At 45.4% G+C, this 11,007-nt stretch overlaps 1 long non-coding RNA gene across 2 annotated transcripts; it reads right to left on the bottom strand.

The window, feature by feature from the left end:
* Positions 1-261: 261 nt before the first annotated feature.
* LOC138441793 (uncharacterized) lies at positions 262-10,636 on the bottom strand. 2 transcript variants are annotated; one of them, XR_011257434.1, is made up of 3 exons: positions 10,490-10,636; positions 9,160-9,259; positions 262-1,910 (listed from the first exon to the last, which is right to left on the bottom strand). It is a non-coding gene; the product is annotated as an uncharacterized lncRNA (long non-coding RNA). The 2 variants fall into 2 exon arrangements; XR_011257435.1 differs by having other exon boundaries at positions 9,160-9,286; positions 10,490-10,590.
* Between the last annotated feature and the right edge of the window lie 371 nt (positions 10,637-11,007).

Below are 11,007 nucleotides of genomic sequence, written 5' to 3'. Positions count from 1 at the left end.
CACACACTAGGTTCAGGGCTATCTGCCTTATATTTCTATTTCATTTAATCTTCACAGTGAATCTATGGCAAATGCATTGCCTTCATATTAGAGATGAGGGAGGTTGATAATACAACCTAAGTCATCCATTACAGAAGTGACAATGGTGGGAATTAAGACCCAAATATTCTGATGCTAAGTTCAGAGCTCTCAGCAGTACCTCACAGTTGCCTTTATTATCCTGAACTCTGCCCTGCTAATGAAAGCATGCACACACACACGTGCCTGCACTCGCTTTATTCTGAGAACAAACTTGGCCTTACAGCTCAGTATATAGACAGGATACACCTGGACGAATATAATTTGCCTGTTTTTCCAAACACTAGGTTCGGAGTCTGGCTTGCAGACAAGGTACAGATGGAACTCTTCCTGGACTCGGACCAAGAAGAGGAGAAAGGGTGGGAAAGGTTTGCCCCATGGCCTGCAGTAGCAGTGTTACTTGGAGATTAGCTGGAGGAATCCTGCCTTTGACTTCCAGTGGCCAGTCCAGCACATCGCAAATTCTTCAGCACCCATGCCCTCTTGGACTTTTCACAGCAGTGTTACAGCTGAGGAAATGGAGGCTCAGAAACATTAATGTCTTGCCCAAGGCCACAGAGCTAATTGGCGATAGGACCCAGCTAACAACCCAGACCTCCTAGTCACTTGTCCAGTGCTCTTCTCATGATGCTTCTGCCTTCACAGACAGCATTTACCCTCTCATAGTTCTGATTGTATCCCATAGTTCTGATTGTGTAAGTTGATATTTGACTGGATGTGCCCCTGAGTGAAAGTGTTAGTCACTCAGTCATGTCCCACTCCTTGCAAGTCCATGCACTGTAGACTGCCAGCCTCCTCCGTCCATGGGATTCTCCAGGCAAGAGTACTGGAATGGGGTAGCCACTCCCTTCTCCAGGGGATCTTCTCCACCCAGGGATCAAACCTGGGTCTCCTGCATTGCAGGCAGATTCTTTGCCATCTGAGCCACCAAGGAAGCCCCTGTCCTCAGCGCTATACTATGAGCTGCAAGAGATAAAAAGACATAAAAATTTCCCCTGTTCTCAATACTTACTCATTCATTTACTCACTCATTCATTCTAAGAGTTCATTAGGTGTCAGGCCATGCTGTTGTTGTTCAGTCACTAAGTCGTATCCGACTCTTTGCAATCCCATGGACTGCAGCATGCCAGGCTTCCCTGTCCTTCACTATGTCCCAGAGTTTGCTCAGACTCATGTCCATTGAGTTGATGATACCATCCAACCATCTCATCCTCTGCTGCCCTCTTCTCCTCCTGCCTTCAATCCTTCTCAGCCTTGGGGTCTTTCCCAATGAGCTGGCTCTTCACATCAGGTGGCCAAAGGACTAGAGCTTCAGTATCAGTCCTTCCAATGAATACTCAGGGTTGATTTCCTTTAGGATTGACTGGTTTGATCTCCTTGCAGTCCAAGGGACTCTCAAGAGTCTTCTGCAGCACCATAGTTCGAAAGTTTCAATTCTTCAGCTCTCAGCCTTCCTGTTAGGAGGGCCTAACACCCCTCAAGGACCTCACCGTGTAAAGAAGGAGACAGAATCAGAAGCCAACTGCTCCGATTCAGGGGGAGAAGCTAAAATCGCAGTATCTGGGGTATGATGAGCGTGCTGTTGACAGTACTTCACTTTGCCTGTGGGATCCAGGAAGGCATCCTTGGAAGAAGCTGAGTGTGGAAGGCAACTGAGGAAGTGAGACCCTACACCTGACACCCACTGAGGAAAAAGTGAGCCTGTTACCCTCAGAGGACCACAACTGTGGCTCAGGCTTGTGTAGAAGGTGGGAATGGGAGCAAAACTGAGACCGAGGCAGTGGTCACGCAGAGGCGTTTAGACTCTCTCCTGCAGAGGAGAAAAAGACATTCTAAAACAAAAGCAGAAGAGTGATAAGTCAATATTTTTTTTCAACTTGAGGTATAGTTGATTTATAATATTATGTAAATTTCTGGTATCTAGGATACTGATTCACAATTTTTAAGGATTATACTCCATTTATAGTTATTATAAAACACTGGCAATTTTAAGCACTATACTCCATTTATAGTTATTATAAAATATTGGCTATTTTCCCTGCGCTGTACAATATCCTTGTATCTTATTCATTTTGTTTGTAATAGTTTTTTGAATTCCCTACCCCTAAGTTGCCCTTCCCCCACTTCCCTCTCCTCACTGGTAACCACTAGTTTGTTCTCCATATCAGTGAGTCTGACTGAAGGGGATTAGAAGCTCACTGGTGCGGCAGGAAGAATGGACTAATGGAGTAGGACCGATGAAGGTTCAGAGGGAACCGGGAGGATTGCTCTGGCCAACTAAGCTCTACTCAGATTTTAAGGCTCAGCACAGACAGCCACTCAGTGGACCTTCAGTCTCATTAGAAATTGCTCCTCTTGTCCTGAAACCCTTCTCCCAGGTCCATAAGCAGAGGCAGAGTTCAGTGGCGGTTAACAGCAGGGGCTTTTTAGCTGGCTTTGAAGCTTAAGCCATTGCAAATTGCTTCAACTGCAGCCTAGCTGTGTGGCCTTGGGCAAGTTGCTTATTTACTTTGTTGCCTAGGTTTCCTTATCTATAAAATAAAGATAATAATAGTACCAATCTCTTAGGGTTACTGTGATGATTAAATGATTGAATGGGTATAAAGCACTTAGAATGGTGTCTAGCAGTGATTAAGTGGGCAATAAAAGTGGGCTTTTACTACCATCTCACCCATTCACTGTAGGGGAACTGTGTGTCTGTGGGCGTATCTGACCAGTCTGGAAGCTCCCTGGGGATGGGTATCCTCATGCCCATCAGAGAGCCTGGGTCACAGCAGACTGTCAGGGAATATCTGTTGAATGGAATGGAGATGATAGTGAAGATACACTCAAGAGCTAGGTGGGAGTTAAATCATGCTTCCCTGGGGGACTTATTGGACATGAGGGAGAGGGTTACTGAGGAGAATAAAATCATTTCCAGATTCTGAACTGGGATAGGAGGATGACGGTGATATCATGATGGAGATAGGGAGTTTAGAGAAGGAGCTGGTTCAGAGGGTAAGTAGCTAATTTGTCCAAGATCAAGTCAATAGGAACTAATGAAGCTGAGGTTGGAACCCAGGTTTGTTCTTATTCCATAGACAGTTTATGTAACCCGCATGTCTACACCCGGCATAGGGCCCAGTGTAGTGGGTATTTAATAATGTATAGATGAGCTGGTGAATGTTTGAATGAATGGATTTCTTTGGTAGATGCCAGGTTATCAGGGTTGGTTTTATTTTCAATGGTAAACAGAGGTCTGCAGAGGTTGGGGGAAAATAAAGAAAGAAAGAAAAGAAAAAAAGAGAGAAAGAAGAAAAGAAAGTCACCGTGAAAGACTAAAGAACTAGTCATCGATATTTCAAGTGAACAAACATGAGCAGCCATCTTCCTTCTTTTTCTCTTATTCTGACATATCTGACATATCCCGTATTCTGAGATGTTTTATGAGCTCCAGCTTCATAATATACTCTTGCAAACTGCTGGGAAGGATGATTAAAACTACCCACCAGTAAGTTTTGCAAAGCACAAGCCAAAAAAAAAAGAAAGAAAAAAAATCATGATATCAGGGACTCTAAGAACATAGGAAAATGCCTGATGGCAATGGAACCAGTCACACAGGCTCCTCTACATACAATCCCTATGTCAATCATCACCTCCTCAGAAACAGGTTTCCTAGGTCAAGCTGCTTGTGGGACTGGCAACTGAGGGCAGAAAGAAATGTCTGCTGATTCCCTATTTGAAATTGATAAGCTCTCCTCCAGTGCAAGCTTGGGAAGTAAGTAATAATTATAATAATTCTACTATAAAATATAATATATAATATTAATATATTCAGTTCAGTTCAGTCGCTCAGTCTTGTCTGACTCTTTGCGACCCCATGAATTGCAGCACAACAGGCCTCCCTGTCCATCACCAACTCCCGGAGTTCACTCAGACTCACGTCCATCAAGTCCGTGATACCATCCAGCCATCTCATCCTCGGTCGTCCCCTTCTCCTCCTACCCCCAATCCCTCCCATCATCAGAGTCTTTTCCAATGAGTCAACTCTTCACATGAGGTGGCCAAAGTACTGGAGTTTCAGCTTTAGCATCATTCCTTCCAAAGAAATCCCAGGGTTGATCTCCTTCTGAATGGACTGGTTGGATCTCCTTGCAGTCCAAGGGACCCTCAAGAGTCTTCTCCAACACCACAGTTCAAAAGCATCAGTTCTTTGGTGTTCAGCCTTCTTCACAGTCCAACTCTCACATCCATACATGACCACAGGAAAAACCATAGCCTTGACTAGACGGACCTTAGTCGGCAAAGTAATGTCTCTGCTTTTGAATATACTATCTAGGTTGATCATAACTTTTCTTCCAAGGAGTAAGCGTCTTTTAATTTCATGGCTGCAATCACCATCTGCAGTGATTTTGGAGCCCCAAAAAATAAAGTCTGACACTGCTTCCACTGTTTCCCCATTGATTTCCCATGAAGTGATGGGACCGGACGCCATGATCTTCGTTTTCTGAATGTTGAGCTTTAAGCCAACTTTTTCGCTCTCCTCTTTCACTTTCATCAAGAGGCTTTTTAGCTCCTCTTCACTTTCTGCCATAAGGGTGGTGTCATATATTACTATAATGTAATTATATTAGTGCCTATAATTTTGTATTGTTTACTACTTTCCGAAACTGGTGAGTGCTTTCCATGTTATTTCATTTAAACCACCAAATCCTACAAAAAAACATACTATTCTTCCCATTTTAGATGGGGAGACTAAGCCTCAGAGAGATTAAGTAACTTGACAAAAGTCACTCAGCAAGTAAGTGAGGAATCAGGACCTGAACCCCAGCTTGCTTTCTTCCAAAGCTCATGATTTAGAGCCTAATTATGCACCATTTTTCTTCTCTACTCCTCTAAATTTGGGTCTGTGCATGGTTTAACTGTATCCATGTAAGCCTAGCTGAGGCAGATAGCTCACATTCTAACTCCAGGTTTGACAAGATAAGAGTGTTCCTGATCAAATGTCGTTTGTCAGTCCAAAGGAATTAGAAGTGTGTTGTGCAGGGATCAATTCTTTGGTGCTCAGCTTTCCTTCTAGTCCAGCTCTTACATCCATAAGTGACTACTGGAAAAACCATAGCTTTGACTAGACAGACCTTTGTTGGCAAAGTAATGTCTCTGCTCTTTAATATGCTGTCTAGGTTGGTCATAGCTTTTCTTCCAAGGAAAATTTCCTGGAATTGATGCTTTTGAACTGTAGTGTTTGAGAAGACTCTTGAGAGTCCCTTGAACTGCAAGATCAAAACAGTCAATCCTAAAGGAAATCAGTCCTGAATATTCATTGGAAGGACTGATGCTGAAGCTGAAATTCCAATAATTTGGCCACCTGATGTGAAGAACTGACTCACTAGAAAAGACCCTGATGCTGGGCAAGATTGAAGGCAGGAGGAGAAGGGCATGACAGAGGATGAGATGGTTGGATGGCATCACCAGCTCAATGGACGTGAGTTTGCAGAAGCTCCAGGAGTTGGCGATGGACAGGGAAGCCTGGTGTGCTGAAGTCCATGGGGTCACAGAGTCGGACAGGACCGAGAGACTGAACTGAACTGTGCAGGGATCAAGAAACATGGATTCAGAGAACTGGGTCCTGATGCTGACTTTGCCACTCACTGGCTGTGAGGCTTCACTGGATCATTTAAATACTCTGGGCCTCTGGTAGTTTCTTAGTTTTCATCTACCTGCAGTATGGGAGACCAGGGTTCAATCCCTGGGTTGGAAAGATCCCCTGGAGAAGAAAATGGCAACTCATTCCAGTATTACTGCCTGGAGAATCTCATGCACAGAGCCTGGCAGGCTGCAGTCCATGGGGTCGCAAAGAGCTGGACACGACTGAGTGAATGATACTTTCTCTCATTTTATATCTACTTTTCAGTGTTTATATATAAAGGTTAAGTTTTTTACTCTTTAAGTAAACCCAAACAAAAAATTCTTGGGAAATTTTTTTTAAAAAAACAATTCACTCTACAACCTCTTGTTAAGAACCTACCATGTCCAGGACATCCGTGAGGAGATAACTTGGAATACAGCTTGGTGAGGAGGCCCGATGCCTAGCTGGGGGAAAAGTGAGTGAAGGGAGCCCTGAGAGTGCGTGGGCAGAGCTATTAATCTGTCGCAGAGGACAGGACAGAGGCTGGGTCTGGAAGAGCAGACTGGCATCCAACAGATGGCAGGGCCTTAGAAAAGCAACCGCCTAGACAAGCTCTCGTTTGGTTATCTAGCACCATACAATCTATCTTCCACACTAGGGTACCTGACAATAAAAGCAGAACTACTGATAATTATGTCAGGACACTGGGTGAAAACCAGAACTTCCTGGGCAAACAAAATCAGATGGCCACCTGACTTAATGCTAACATTTTGTTATTGTGAAGAACGGACCTCTGAATCTCTTTCCTTACACCTTAGACCCTGTGATGAAAATGCCCCAGGGAAGGCCTCCCCCACCCTGGTTAACTTCCTGAATAAGCTGCCCAGGTTCCCCTAACAATGCTTTTCAGTCCTGTTGTTGGACTTCAGTATAACACAGTGATTTGTTCTGATTTAGGAGCTCATTTGTGTATCATCCTTAAATCAGCTTCAGAGTAATAAAAGGTTTTCCAAACCATATTGATATGCAGCCTTATGAGTTTGGGTTTTACTACAATGCTTTTGGTAACGCTTTAGGTTAGGGCACACAATGCCTTCACTCTCAATGTTTCCACTTATTCTTTGATTTGTTTCTGTGTTTGGCTGCAATTCTAAAAAGTCAGCAAAAGCTCTCTCTTTGCAGGGACTACAGAAGTCTTGGGAATGGAAGAGGAAATCTGACATGTTTGAAAATGGGATTGGTGTCATCTAAATGTGATGTCTGCTGGCATGCCATGGGCAGAAGGAATAGCATATACCAAGGCATAGAGGCAGGAACAAACATGGAAAATTTAGGGAACTGCATGGAATTCTCGGGCTGGGAATGGGGCTGGGAACATGATCCGAGAAGAGATTAAAAGGGTGAGTTGGGACGAGATAGTGAAGGACCTCGAGTGCCAGCCCTTGTAGTCTGGACTTTATCTTGTTGGGAATGACAAGTCTTTACGGCTGTTCAAGCAGGATATTTGCTTCTGGTGAAACAGCAAACCAACAAAGCCAGACAAAGTCAGTCATCCTGGAGCCAGTTTCTCCTTTAGGTTTTGCAGTTCTCATTTCTCTTCAAACATTTTGTTAATGTGCTCCCTGAAATACCACCCCTAAGGGAATCAATTCTGGTGATCACCAACACAAATTTCTGACTTCACATTCAGCCCAACCCCAATCTAGGCCATACTGGAATATTTCAACATCCCCCAGCTCTATCCTCAGGCCAGACTCTGTGGGTGAAGGGCACGGGTGAGGTCAAAAAGGTGACCTGATCTGTCTTCTGATCACTCCGTTGTAAACTGGCATCTGAAGACTTCCTGAGGTGGGGCGGGGGAAGGTGGTACACAGGATTTATAATTTCCCTTTCCTTAACCCTCTGGGGCTTCCCTGGATGGCTAAGATGGTAAAGAATCTGCCTGCAACTCAGAAGACCTGGGTTCAAGTCGTGGGTTGGGAAGGTCCCCTGGAGAAGGAAATAGCAACCCACTCGAGTATTCTTGCCTGGGAAATCCCATGGACAGCGGAGCCTGGTGGTCTAGAGTCCTTGGACTCACAAAGCGTTGGACACAACTGAGCGACTTACACTTCACTTGACTTCACTAACCCTCTACCCAAATCGTGTCTGCCTTGAGTTAAGTCCACTCATGAAGTGAATATAAAAATGACAGCTTTACCTTTCTCAGTTATTCAGGATACCTAATAATGGGCTGGTTGGAAAGATAATAGGTTCCTTTCCCTCAGAGATATTTGAACAGGTTGGCTCCAGAGAGGATTCTCGTAGGCAGTAGGGAATTGGAGTCTAACAAATAAGGACTCTACTGCCTATCCAACTGCTTCTAACCTCTGAACCTCTGTTTTCTCAGCTGTAATATAAAGATCACAGTGATACCTCTTTACAGGGTTCTGGAGAAAAATAAACAGGATACTGATGGCACATTGCACAATGCCCAGCACTACCACGTGCTCAGTAAAAGCTGGTTAGCACAATCACCTACCAGTGCTCGAGGTTTGTCCTTCCATTGGTGAGCCAGTCATTTATTTCTGGGTATAACCTCTAACTTGGAACATTACTCAAGTAAAAGTCCTACAGGAAAAGAACTGATCATTAATACACTATTGAATATTACTCTTCAAAACTATCCAGCTGCAGGAGTCAAACTTCTCTTTCAGCAAGAGAAATAAATTCAGAGAGAGGAAATTCAGTTCAGTTCAGTCGTGTTCAACTCTTTGTGACCCCGTGGACTGCAGCACACCAGGCTTCCCTGTCCATCACCAACTCCCAGAGCTTGCTCAAACTCATGTCCATCAAATTGGTGATGCCATCCAACCATCTCATCCTCTGTTGTCCCCTTCTCCTCCTGCCTTCAATCTTGTCCAGCATCAAGGTCTTTTCCAATGAGTCAGTTCTTCGCATCAGGTGGCCAAAGTATTGGAATTTCAGCTTCAGCATCAGTTCTTCCAATGAATATTCAGGACTGATTTCCTTTAGGACTGACTGGTTGGATCTCATTGCAGTCCAAGGGACTTTCAAGAGATAGGAAGAGACAGGCCTAAGTCCACCCAGGAAGTTAGAGACAGATTTGGAACCAGGTCTTACCCCTTGACCCAGCATGCTCAGTGACATTCTTTTTATGCTTCACTTTTGTCAACAAGCAAAGTTCAGATCCTCAGCATTCCTGTCATCATTCGCTGGACATCTATCACTCAAGAGATTCACAATAGTATATCTAGAACTACATAGATTAGATCTAGATGGTCATTCAATCCTACAGCAAGGCCATCAGGCCACTCTCCTTGTTAATTTCCATTTTTATAGGATCCGGGAAGTGAGGCAAAGAGAACTTATATAACTTATTCAACCCTCACAACCAGCAAGTAGTAAAGCCAAGATTTGAGCCAGGGCAGTTGGGCTTCTAAGCATGTACTTTATTACAACACCATACTTACCCTCCCATGGTGAAAAAAGTGTAGTGTCTGCATCAGAGAAGCACACTCCCTGGAGGAGACACACAGCCTACAAGGGGGTGCAGTCACATGCTCCAGGCACCTGGAGAACAGAGAGGGAGGGTTTGTTCTACAAAGGGAGGAGGGAGAGAATAAGGAAAGCTGCCTGGAGGAGGTGACCTTTATCCACTTTCTAGAGCTCTCCGATTTTCCTGTAATTCGGTGAGCCTAGGGGAAGAAAAGGCATTCCCTAATAGATACAGGCATCTCTGCTGAGGCTGGCAGGTGTGGAGTAGCTGGAGCTTAAGAGACACTTTGAAGAAGGGAGGTCAGGACATCAGGTACTAACTCAGTATGTGTTGGAGGCAAATTACTTAACTTCCAGGAGCCTCAACTTCCCCATCTGCATAATGGGGATAATAAAGCCTGCCTTGTGAAGCTGCTTGAATATTAAATGAGGCCATGTGCATATACTTTCTGACCCAGTGTTACTCTTCTTTACCTCTCATAAAACTGTTGATATTTCCCTCAGTAAAAAATTTTAATTGAGCTTATTTTTTTTTTACTTATAGTAGCATTAGTAATAATCCTGAGTGTCGTTATTAGTCATTCGTAATAACAATTAATAACAATGTTAATTGACATTGAGGGCACTAAATACTTAATATGTATAATCTCTTTATCTAATCTACTTCTCAGAACATATTTTAGAGATAGGTATCATTATCCCCATTTTACAGATTAGGACAGCAAAGCTCAGAAAGATGAAGAAATCTACACAAAGGTCACCTGGCTAGAAAGTGGCAGAACTGGTACCCAGACCCAAGTCTGTCCAGAAAAATGTCCGACAGACAATGCCCCGGGTTGGGAGTTCATGCCGGTCTTGGCAATATCCCTCGGCCTCCTTCTCAGAAAGAAAACAAACATTCTAAGCGTTTTTACTAATGCGTCGGAACACGAACGCCCTAGAGAGTTAGGGAAGAAGCAAGCTGTAGCAGGAAGATCGGTCCATATTTGGAGGTGGAGCTGGGGCGGCCCCTGAGCCTCGTCGGCCCGCCTGGCAGTCCTGGCCAGCGCCGGACTGGACTGGAACCTTGAGCCGCCTTCAGGTGGCTCTGGGCAGCCCGCAGGGACTGTCAACCGCCAGGGAGGCCGCACACTGGTTCCCGTGTGGGTGGCTCCCAGGCAGCTGGGAGTTAATCTGCTTATCTGATGGGAAAGCTTCCAGAACCCTCCTCCCAGTCCGTGTTTGCTCAGGGCCGGGCTCTTCAGAAACTGGAACCAGCAGGACGCCAGGCCCCGCCAGCCCCAGTGGGATCCTGCCCGAGTTTACCTTCTATGGGGAGGCCCGGGAGGGCTGGGCGGAGCGGAGTGTGCAGCCCGGCCAGGGCAGGCGACGTGGCGTCCCGGCTCCCTCCCCGCCTCCCGGGAGCCACCCCAGCCCCCGCCCGGGGACCTGCTCTCTGGCCCGGGGAAGCACGTGGGCCCGCCCCCGCCCCCGCCCACGGGGTGGCTGGAATCCGGCCCCGCCCCTCACCACCTCCGAGACACTGAGTACACCACTAAACCTCCGGAGTTTCGAGTTTCAGTCTCTTTCACTGTAAAATGGGGATAAATAATGCTTAGCCTCTGAAATCCGTCACATCCATCCAGCGCTTCTGAGCCAAAAGAAATGCTCCATATATGGTCACTGTATTGGTGTCTTTGCTATTAGTGTTGCTGTTCTCAGAACGGGTTGGGCAGCCTGCCTTGTGAGGCGGTGAGCTCCCATCACTCAAGCGTGTCAAGCACAAGCTGAATGAGACGGAAAAAAAGAAAAAAAATTAGAACAGGAAGGGACCCGTTCTTGCC

This window comes from Ovis canadensis, chromosome 1, assembly GCF_042477335.2.
Source record: "Ovis canadensis isolate MfBH-ARS-UI-01 breed Bighorn chromosome 1, ARS-UI_OviCan_v2, whole genome shotgun sequence".
Taxonomy (NCBI): domain Eukaryota; kingdom Metazoa; phylum Chordata; class Mammalia; order Artiodactyla; family Bovidae; genus Ovis; species Ovis canadensis.
This window is presented reverse-complemented; position numbering and strand designations above follow the sequence as displayed.